The 12078-nt window shown below is 44.1% G+C and overlaps 1 protein-coding gene across 1 annotated transcript in view; it reads right to left on the bottom strand.

Annotated features, from left to right (window-relative positions):
* Positions 1–12078, bottom strand: part of LOC138482856 (sodium/iodide cotransporter-like) — a 570535-nt gene that overhangs the window by 100865 nt on the left and 457592 nt on the right. The gene's annotated exons all lie outside the window — the stretch shown is intronic.

The raw sequence follows: 12078 nt of genomic DNA, 5'->3' as shown, positions 1-12078 counted from the left end.
GAGCCTGATGCATTTCCATTTCTTTGACCTTTATTTCTTGATTTTTACTTTCATTTTGCATTTGGAGCTTTTTGAATTCTTACTCATATCTCATTTTTTCAAGAGAGACAAATTCTGGACTCAGTACTGGACCTGGTAGGGTCCCTGTGGCTAACGGTTGAGGCCCAAGAGCTTGTTGAGGTGCAGAAGGGCTCACATTCTGAGACTCCTCTAACTCTTCTTGCTCATCAATAACATTAGAGTTAGACTCTGAATCATTATCATCCTCATTAACATTTCCCACATTTGCTGAAGGAGTGGGTGCAACAGACCCACAATCTTTCTACCAATTCATTTTTCTTTCCTTTAACAGGGAGGTTCTTGACCTTACACATTTCCTTCAGTTGAGCTACTGTTAAAATGATCTGCGCCTCCTGTCTGTAGTTATCCATATTAGGCATGATAACATTGTTTATCTAGTGGTGTTTAGCCTTGTGAAGGTTACTATCTGAACAAAAGTAAAGCAGAACTCTCAATGTAACAACTATACAATGTATCCTTACCGCCTGCCACCATTGTTAGGCAAAGGTTATAAGCAGTACCGTTTGGGACCACTACAACAACTAGGACTGCAGGTGTAAGCAAAAGCAATCTTTGGTATAAGTCTGCACCACACAGTTTTTGGTAGCACGCTGAGCAACCAGGCTTATATCAAGAGCGAATGTGAGCTTGTAAGGATGTTACACAGAGGTCTACAATCACAAGTATTCAGATAGACACTTAAATTCAAGGTTTCTTGGTAAAACACTTCTTAATTTATTTACACCGTCTGTTAGAAAACATTCACTAAAAGGAAGCAATCAATATCACACAAAAATATACTACAAAACTTCACACTAACCGGTTCTGAAACATTTACACTACTTTCAAGGAGGAGCAAAATGGCACTCAGAGCAGTTGAAGTAGGAGCAAAAAGGCATACGTTAATAAAACGAATATCAGAGTTATTCTTAAACAGCGCAAATAGTTTGAGTTCATCAGAGGAGTTAATTCAATGCAATAGGTAGGCCAAAGTCAATGGGCTAGTATCTTGTATTTGTAAAAACGATTCTGGTATTTAAACGGAAAAGTCTTCTCCACGGTTCTCGGAAATAGTTCACGGAAGAAAGGTTCATATGTCTGGTCACAAGCTGACTAGGCCTGCAAGTTGCCAAAGTTGTACGCACTTTCACAGCGAGAGGTAAATTCTCTCGGTCAGGTTTTCACAGTACCTTATATTGAAGAAAAAGATGCAGCTGAAGACTTCTGTTCCTGACAGTTCCTGCAGATCTCGCTGTTGCTGAGCCTCTGTCGTGAGGACAAGAGGGAAGACGTAGGGGGCTCCTGCACTGCACGGTGACTGGTCACAATGCTGGCAAACTGGCAAATATTCGATTCTGGTAGCTGTCTTAAAGCGCACAAGCTGGTGTCCTTCTCCCTGGTTATTCGGTTTCCTGCAGCACTCTTAGGAAAATACAACCAGCTCAGAGAATGGTGTCCAGGTGGCTTACGAGTTGATTGGTCCTACCAACTCAAAGGAAGAAGTCGTCCTTGAAGGGCTTCTCTGTCGAGGTGAACTTAGCAATTTGGGCCTGCAGCAGGGCTCCACCGGGCAAACCAACGGTCCAGTAGTTGCAGCAGGCATCCTCTTCCAGCTCGTCTTCAGTTCTTTCGTTCCAGTGGTCGACTCTGCCTTTCAGTCCAAGAGACTCGCATTTTAAACAGTTTTCTCCCATTCATTCCAGCCTAGCTACCACTCACCGACCAGGGTGGCTGTCCTTGCTGGACAGTCAGCCAGCCAATCATGCCAGAGTGCATTTGGTTCTCCTAGGAGACTAAGCACAGGAAGTTTCAGGCACCTCCCTCACTTCCTGCCCACCCCAGAAACACGGGCGCCAGAGGCGGTCTTCAGTCCTGAAGCCCACCAAAGGCATAGAAACAAAGGGTCCAAACCTAGTTTGGCGCGCAGAGACAAATTCTAGAAGGACCTTTCCAAAAAGAAATGGCGAAAAAAGAAGACCGGGATCCGTTTAAACAAAGGAGGCTCAGACGCCATCTTGAAAAACATGGCTCCCGCGATTCAACGCTACTGAAGTGTTCATGGTCGGGGAAAATCATGGTAGTTCATTATAAAACCACTGCCACCAGCCGTTTCGATAGAAAAGGGTAGCCTTTGACTGCTAGATGAGTTTCTAGACATCCAGGTCATGCTAGCAGTAATCTCTTGTTTCACGATCTTGAGAAAAGAGACACGTTTTAAGATACTTATGGAAGCCCCAATAAGAAAGTTCTGATCCTAGAGAATTTGGAAGGGCATCCCAGGTCTTTGCCGCAATCACCGGGAAGCTGAGAACTCCGGATCTTTGAAGTTTGAATCTCGGAGTGGTGATGCAGTGCATGTAGGTAGAATGGGTGTGTCTGGTGGACTGAGATTTGATAAACCTTTGATACAAGTATTTAGGGGCAGTGTTAGAGATGCACTTTTGTGTAATCGCTAGAGCTTTCAACAATATGCGATCGTGGATGTGCAATCAGTGCACATTTCTTCTGAACACAGATATATCATCTTTTTTAGGGATGTTCAAGGCGTCTCTCAGTGCATTGTTTTGAATGATTTGCAGCTTTTTGATATTCTGAGTACTGGTGCTGGCAAATAGGGAATTGCAATAGTCAAGTCTGGATTCTATAAGTGCCCTTGCTATTGTAATGCAGCTGTGTGAGGAGAGGAATGGTCTACAGGCTGTTAGGGAGAATTCTCATTTCATGGCTGATTTCCCTTACCTAGTGAGTCCCTCAGCAGCTTTTCTGGATCTCTGGAGTTGTTTCTTTCCACTTGGTAAGAGTGTGAGCTTTTCACCACTCTTACTTGTGTTTTGCTATGTGTTTTGACCTGTTTTTGTGATTGTGAGCTCTGGAGTACACCACTTCAGTAGCCCCCTTCTTTGTGTGTGTCACACAGCACCTTCTGTGTAGTGGCACAGGGTTGTCGTTCAGACTCCCACCGACTCCATTTCTGAGACGACTACCGTCCCCCAGAAAAGGGTAAAGTTACCATTAACTTTACTTAGTCAAATTTAACCACAGATCCAGTACAAAACCATCTTACATGGAGTGCTGGAAGAGTTAACTATCTGTACCTCCTAGAGCATTGCTTTGCTCTTTTAACATTTAGACATGGCTGGTGGCAGTGGTATCTACCCTAAATTTCTACCGCGGTTATCTTATATAACCGTGGTAATATTGTAGGCTATTGTGTTAGCCTGAAACTTAAACCCGCTTGACCAAATCCTTTTTCGTTTGGCTCCATTGCGGTTTGTTCGCCATTTCTTTTTGTTAAACTGCTTCTTGTGTTTTACTTTGCGGCAAACTAGGTTTGCCTTCTTTGTTCACTGTCTTTTGGCGGGCTTCTACCTAGAAGCCCTCCTCAGGGAGCCTGGGTGCCTAGGTGGGCTGAATGTGAGGGAGGGGTGTAGTCACCCCCTGCACAGGGTATCCTAGTAAACCCAAGTCGCACTTTGTCATGATTGGGCAAGGTGGTTGTCCGGGCTGGATAACCCCCCTGCTGGGTGATTGACAGCCAGGCTGTGTGAATGGGGGTTTTGCGCATAAAAGGCATGTCTCTTGGGCTGGAAGTTAGAGAGTCGCCACTGGAACTACAAGGAACCGACGAGAAGTGGAGGAGAGGTCAAGTGCTGCAACTACCCCGTACCGGTGAAGCCCTGCTGCAGTCCTGAGCTATCTACCCTTCAACGACTAAGAGGAGATCCAGGCCAAAGTCTTCTTCCCTTGACCCTGGTGGGGATAACCAGCTCATCTCTTCAGCCAGAGGTCGCCTTCGTGGTCAAAATCGCTGCACACTGCTAAAGTGGTCCGGATAGCCACCTGAAGAACCTCTCCTGTTTTAAGGAGCACACCTTTTATTCATTGTCGCTGCTGCCGGCCTCATCCCTGTGTGGTGCGGACCCCCTCATCGTCCTTCTTCATGCTGAAGTTGCAGGAAAGCGTGGGTCTGCGGGAAACCAACAGGAACAACTGCCGTGGCACCAGCTTCGTTCTTTGAGGAAGGTACTGTGTCCTGTTTGAGGAATTTAGGGTGAAATCCCTATTTCTCTACTTTAAGGCTTGTCCTTACTTTTCCCTCCTTCTTATAACTTTTGCTTCCAAACATTGACAATATCAAAGTACTCTTGGCAACGTTGACTCTCGAACTGTCCGACTGTGTGATCCTCGACAACAGGCACCCGGTGTCACTTGACTTTGGCTCTGACACCTTGACTCTTGAATTCCTGTCTATGTGTGTTCTTCGATTCTGACTGCCTAACCAACATATTGCCTGTGATTTTTGCCCCCAACTCTCTCTGGGTACTTCGAGTGCTAAGTGTGTTTTTACCCCGGTAGCATTTCTTGCCGCGGATACGCGTTTATCTAGTAGACCGAACTGTCAAAAAGTGATCGCAATTGTATTCACGGTAACGTGTTCTGTTTCATAACACCGGTCCATTCAAACACATGGTACTTACCTCGAATAATACTGTACAAAGTGAATTGGTTAGTTGTAGTATATTTTACGTGTGGTTTTTGAATTAATAGAAGTGTTGTGTTAGTAACAAATGGTTTAAAAATAAATGTACTTATATTTTTTTTACCTGAAACCTTGAGTCAGTGTTTGCTTGAGCCAAAGTAATTGTGGTCCCTTTGTGTAATCTCTGCTACTGCTCATATACTCTTGAGATAAGCCTGGCTGCTCCGCTACTGCTACCACTTTAACATAGTAGTACGGGCTTGTACCAAAGGTAAAACTTGTATTGCCACCTGTAGTCTTAATCGTGTGTAGTAGTCCCTAAGGGCACTGCACGGGATTCTGCCTAACAAAGGCATTGATTAGTTCGGTAGGCTGCCAAAGAGTCAATTGTATTTACTTACTTGGTTAGTGACAGATTAGAGTCCAAGTTGACCCCGAGGAGTTTGACTTCCTGAGAGACTGAGATAGTAATCCCAACAATAACCAAGGAGTTGTAGGCTCCATCAAGTTCATTTAACTGGGGTTGCCAGCCGACCAAAAGCAGCTCAGTCTTATCAACATCCACGCAGACTGTGTGATGCGCCATCCAGGCCTGGATGGTATGATAGACCTCGCCTAAAGTGTTTGTTTCATTAAAGTAGTCTCCTGTGATGGTTAGGAGGAACACACACATTCTCTAATGGGGGCAGTGGATGCAGATCCCATATGCTACCGCCCTTGTAAAAAAACAATATAACTACCAACCACATGGACTAGTCACACTCCCGTTGAAAAGAGTGCAAAACTGGCTTCCCACCGACAAAAAAAGTCACATTTGAGAACTTTGTTCAAGTGTTTGCGTATAGGAAGCCCACTCCCAGATGAATGCATCATAGCAACATACACCGTTGAAGGGCTCCGACAATCTGAACTTAAAACACCACAGGCAGAAGACAATCCTCCAACAAACACAGGACACACACACATCGAGAAATGTCACAGACTCAATCCCTCCGAAGGGCTACCTCTGTCAGAGCAAATACAGCAGAGAACACCTAGACATCGAACTAATTCCTTGCTCTTCACCATCACCAACACCCCAGCTCGTTCCATAGTGAAACTCGGAAGAGGCGGAAGGCGCTTCCCCAATAACTGACAGGTTTCTGGGAACATTCCAGGCCTAACACCGTTGCACGGCCATCTCCACTGAAAACCCACAACAACTGAGGAATGTAACCAGCTAACACAGACCACTGGGCTCAGTGAACTACACGCATTGCCAAAACAACACCCTCAAGACTGGACACCTAGCTGCGCACACATACAGGAAGACACATATCGGACACGGGGAAGGTCACAGAGTCAAACCCTTGCTGCGTCTCCTTCTGGAGTTGGAGAATGTCTCTGCATTGACAAGGGGAATCGATTCCTGAAACATGCCGTCTGCTTCACAACAGCCCTACATATGGTTTGGTCGTTTTGAAAAAAAAAAAATGAAAAAACAATAGCCCTACAGATAAGGGGTGCACGTGACACATTTACTCCGTAAAAAAAGGCAACTACTGCCAACAAAAGAAATAGGGATTAAAAATACTCCTAAGAAAAAAGGGGAAACAACTGGCACCAAGGAGCCTGGCCTGTCCACCTTTCACCCACATAGGCCCGCAAGAAGGAACTCTAATGTTACTGCTGAAGTCGGACTTTAGGTAAAATGCATGTTTTATTTTATATGAATTACTATGAGCAATAAAGTTTAGATCACAAAAACATATTGGTTTTAGAGCTAAAATAAATGTTTACTTTCATCAAAATACCCCTGTTGAGAATAAGAAATTACATTATTTTTAAACTCCCTAAAAAATTCTTTTACTCGCAACTTCAAAAAATAGGGAGTAAATCACTCCCACTTCAAATTCCTATTTGGAACTATGCTTGAGTACATGGAAAACTACATGATTTCAAAATGTTTTTATATTTGTCGTATTTCAACATTATACTAAAAGCTTTGGATTATTAGAAGCTCCTTTGTGAATTGAGTGAAATCCAAGTGATAAGAAATGTTTGTGACCTACTTCTCTATCCATTAATCCCACAGCAGGCGCAGGACACACAACCACACCCGAGTCATGCTGCATCGCCAAATATCCACGTTAATGGCAGGCGTTGCACTTTATGAATGCTACCTAATACAACAGAAATGAATGGGCACTGCACGCACAGCAGCAGTGCAAGCTTCCTGCTGCACAAAATGAAGACGGCAGAGCGGCAATATTCGTAGATGTACAAAATGGGGGTAGTACGGACAGTGGCCGTGCATGCTTCTATATTACACACAAACATGTGCACAACTACCACTGAAATGTTTGGGGGTTTGCAATATTGGCAGATGTCATTTTGGGATTGGGGCTGTTGGAGTAGTTTAGCTGCATTACTTTGCACAATTACTGTGTAGTCATTGTTGCAAAGCAAATAACAAGTGTAGAGTGAACACCGGGTTGCATCCTCCCGGAAGGACCTGTCTCCTGCAGGAAGGATGGATTCAGTGAGGAATGCCTTTCACTTTGGAAGCATGAGCTTTTAGATAAACTGTTTTTTGGAAAGCATGAACTAGGGGATTCCTCAAGCCCCATGGAATGTCACCCGAAAGATGGATGGACTCTGGTCATTTGTCTGTGGAAAGAGAATTGTCACTCGTCGCTTATGGGGGTTTGAAGATTTACTCATGGACAACCTACCTTATACGTGTAGCAACGGGTGGATTGTGGACATTGTACCAGGCCAAAACATTACATTTCACCTCTTAACAGCATATAATCTGCCCATTGTCTCAGGGACAAAACACTGCATTTCACCTGTTAGATTCTGGGCATTGTCTCACTCAATGAAAGGATATGTACCACATTTACCTGTTGAAATAATGAGTTCAGGTGAATTTCTAGGCTCCCAGAAAGTTACAGACATCTAAGGTGTCTAAGAGGGAACAGAATGTGTCTACTGTAGGAAGGATGGATTATGGGATTTATTTCAGGGACCAAAACAGCGTTTCCCTTGTAAAAAGTATGGGTTTTGGGAGTCACCCATGAACCAAGAACCTTCAACTAAAGGAAGGAGGGCTTGTGAGTTTTGCTGATGGCCAAAGTACCTTCTATCTGTAGAATGAATGGGCTCAGGGGATCAGCACAAGGATATAGGATACAGAACTTGCCATTACTGCCATTACTTGCCATTACTGCCATTACTGCCAAAAAAGCACACATATCCGAGACCAGACGTAAACTACGCTGGCTCCCCGTCGAGCACAGGATAGCTCTTAAATCTTTGGCCCTCATACACAAAGTCAGGGCCAACCTTGCCCCAGCATACCTCACAAGCCAACTTACACCCCACACCTCCTCAAGACCACTCAGGGCAGCACAAACTAATACCATGACCATACCGCGATTCAAACTTCATAACTCAGGTGGAGCTAGCTTCCCTGTTCAAGCTTCCAAATTATGGAACTCTATCCCCGCGCCTCTGCGTGCAGAATCCTCATTCAACCTGTTCAAACATAACACGAGGTGTTGGCTTCACAATTTGGACTCCTCGACAGCCTATCTCCCGGATCCTAGCACGCTACACTGATGCCGGTACACATGTAATTTATGTATACTTGTATGCACTTGCAACACTATGATTGTACCTTCTGTAATTGTAACGTAACCACTGTTGACTGCTTTTATTGTAACTGTAACCAGATTTAACTTACGCGCCCTTATGCCCACGGGCCTGGCTGCGCTTTACAAATAAATAAAATACAAATACAAATACAAATACAAATACATGTGAAACTGTGCCAGTAAAAGCTATAAAAACACAAGGAGAGCGCATTGCCCCCGAGCTATCCTCCCAATAACTGTTTTTCCCTGTGACCCTGTGACCTGGGTAATGTTCCCTTCCCCAAATTCAAAACATGAATTGTATATCCATAGTTCAAAAAAGGAAAGTTCTGTTTTAAAACAGTTATGGAAAACAATGTTCTATTTGCTCCAACAAGTCTCTCAATGGGTCTTTCCAACAGTTCCATCAGAAATAACAAATGTGTGTTTCTCCACTGATAACAGAATGTTCAACAAAACTTCTTCTTCAGAACCAAGTACACTTTCACAGTTCCTTCCTTATTGACAATAGAAATAGTTTATCAGGATGATTCCACAATGATCAAAAATATAAGGTAGAGGCCTTTCCACTTCTTGTCCTCCATAGTCTTTAACCACAACACAGTACTTTAATATATTCCACCTGGTCCACTCACCTGCCAGGTCTAACACTACAAGGTCCCTTGCCCTCGTATACACGCCTGCCAGGACTCTCAACTTCTAACTTTACTGCAAGAACCTCTGTGCTAAAGTTCACTTAGCAATAGCTTAGCAAAGTCTCTTGACTTTAAACAACTCCAGTAACAACAGCTTTGTAAAGTCTTTTGGCTTTTAACATTTAACTTCTTAAAATACATTAACCACATTGGTGCTGTTTATGCCGCCTGTATTGCAGACTATGCTCCTCTCCTCCTGAATGCTGGCTATCACGAGGGCAGCTCTTCTACAACAACAAAGTATTTTAGTTTCAACACAATCAGTATCAACAACTTTAGTATGGGCTACTTCTGCTGGGTAAATATAAAACAAATTGATGTTGCTGGTTCCACCCTTGGGATTGCCACGTGCAATGCAGATCCACTCCTCTCCTCCTGGATACTGTCTATCAGGAAGGCAGCTCTTCTGCCACAATTGTTTTCTCACTTTTGCATCAATCAAATGTTGACAACGGCCTTTTATCATCCTCGCTCTTCTTGTGTCTGGACAATGCTTGTTTGGGTCTTTCTTAATTATTGTCTCTGAAAATAAAATTTACAACAGATATTCTTAATTGCCCTGTTTGGGTTGGGGCAATATTGGTTACTGTAAACATCTTTTACAATTGCCTTCTTTTGGCTATGGTAATGGTGGTTTTTATCACCTTTAGAATTACAATTGCCCTCAAAGTTCTTATTCTGCCACCTTCGCTGATAAGCAATATATTGGTATGCAAAGTTATACCCAATCCTCCACTTCCACCTCTTAACATTAGTTTGGTATTGAAAATTAGTAACAAGGGCCAACGGGCAATCACGGATCGTTCCGGGGTCAGAGTCAACTAGTGAACTCATCAGGTGCTGCATACGTGCCAGCTCGCTCTGCTTCTTTCGTGTCTTCTGCTTTCTCTGCTTCCCACTCCAAGGTAGGTTGCTTTTCCCTGCTCCCTGCCGTCCGCGCCTGTCAGGGAAAGAGTGGTCCTCACTCCACAACTGCTTCGGTGCCCCGCCTGTCACCGGAACACACTTCACTTTGGGAAAAGCATTCAAAATGAATAATTCCCACCGCACAGCCTCTGCACACAAGGACTTCAGGGGGAAAGCCTTCATCAATAACGTTTCCCGCTGCACAATCTTTGCAGATACATTGCCTGAGGACGGAGTCCCTCTCGAACCCAGCATCTGTTTCTCAGTTCGCAGTGGCTCTGGTGTCTCTGCTGCCCCTCAATTTTGGCTGCTCATGCAACGTGGAGTCACGCACAGTACTACACCCTCTGATTCTCCTACTACTACTGCAACTCATGGCCTGCACCTGAGGGGGCCCTTTATACTCCTTAGTCCCTCTCTGGTGTGGGTCGTTAACATCATTAGACTGCATTTTGAAGTCTAATGCCTCCAGATCCCTCTTACTCACCCCAGTACTTTGGTCATTGTGGACTTGAAGTCCCCAATGTTACAATTAGCTTTTTTCTCCCTGCATATAACGTTTAAATGAATTAACTTCACTTCTACTATTAATCATGTTTTCAGGAAGACATTTAAAAGGAGTCAGTGCTTGAAATCGAAGGAGTGCTAGCTCTATCAGAACCTAGGATAGTAATGTTCTGATGTTCAAATGTAACTTCCTCTTGTTGACTACAGGAGTTCTTACCATTATAAATGTGGATAACTTTATGAGGGAGAGCTTTGTGTCTAACAACTGATTAAGACAAGCTTCACCACCACCAGGGTGAATCACTTTAGAGCAAGAAAGGTCACTCTGACAACACGCTATGACATATTCGGGAATCACTGACATCTTGTCCTTTAAGGGAGACAAATACAGCATCCCACCCAATGGAGTCCTCCCATTCCCTTGAGGCCTTTCTTCTCCCAAATAATACCACCCCCAGTGTTAGGATCAGGTAGCTGCCTTCCCCTGGCGACTTGGGTGGAGACTTTACGTAGGGTTTCTGTGAGAACTCTACAGGATTCATCACACAGGCCAATGCATTACCTAGCCTATTATTGCAGTTCTCCTCTAGAGATGAGGTGTTCTGTATTCTGAACATTCAGCCCTTGTCTTCGCTTTGGAGAGAGTTCATCAAAAGGCGAAGTGTACACTTTTTTTTCCACATATATACTCTTGTATCAATTCATGCCACATCATTGAGTCACTTCCCTCTATTCCATTCACATTCACCAACATTTATCATATTCTACTCTCTGCCCATCCCTTCGTATGACCCCCTTCCATTATCCATCAGCATGACTCTACATGCACTTCAATCTAGCTGAGCTGTTAGGGTCTAATTACATCAGCACTTTATGACCCTAACAGTCTTGCTTTATTAGCTGACCTTTCATTTGGGTTGTGAACATTTTATGGGCTATGTGTTAAGTGAGACACTGGGAGAAACACGTGAAGTTATTGCTAGGAAAGACATAATGCAAAGAAGAACATGGTCTTGTGACAAGCCCCAATACATTTTCTTTTTCCCCTATCATTTTCCTTAATCATTTCTGAGTGGGAGGGGTGTTTGACACAGGCATTGCTTTTAGGGTTCAGAATTTGGGACAATTGTCTTTCAACCCAAAGATGAGTTGATGTTGGGTTGGCTGTTGCAGCAGATAGGTTGGCTTGCTTCTGACCCAATCTAGTGTCTTACTGACACTGGAACACGCTCACAAACATCTAAATCAATTTTAACTGAGGCAGGCTGCCGCAACAGCATGCCCCTGTACAGCATGCTGTGTGTTGAATTTGTAAAGTAACAGTCAGCTGCAGTAGTCAAGGACTAAGTAATGCAGTCATAAGTCAAATATAGGCAACAGCATGTTGAATGGAGATGAGCCGATTTGGATGGTCTCATCATCATGGCAATTTTAACGCCAGGCCAGCACAGGACTCCAGTTAAGATTTAAGTCTAAGGACCTCATTACACGGTAGGCGTTAAGGGTTTACCGGTACCGGTATTTTACTGGTACTGGTAAATCCTTACCGCCTTACTACGAGGTCCCTTTGCGGGTTGGGGAATTTAACGCCTGCTTTTTGCAGGCGTTAAAAACCAACCCGCAAAGGGACCAGTGGAGCTAATTACGGTACCGCAATTTGCGGTACCGTAATTAGCGCCTTCCCCATTCCCATAGAGCCCTATGGGGCAAAAATGGGAATGGGAAAGGGCAATGGTGGAAGGGGGAATTACCGCCCCGCCAACCTTGGAATGGGGCGGTAATTCCGCTTTCC

Source organism: Ambystoma mexicanum, chromosome 1p (genome assembly GCF_040938575.1).
Source record: "Ambystoma mexicanum isolate Mex_15411 chromosome 1p, UKY_AmexF1_1, whole genome shotgun sequence".
NCBI lineage: Eukaryota > Metazoa > Chordata > Amphibia > Caudata > Ambystomatidae > Ambystoma > Ambystoma mexicanum.
The sequence above is the reverse complement of the archived record's forward strand: the minus strand, read 5'-3'. Positions and strand labels throughout refer to the sequence as shown.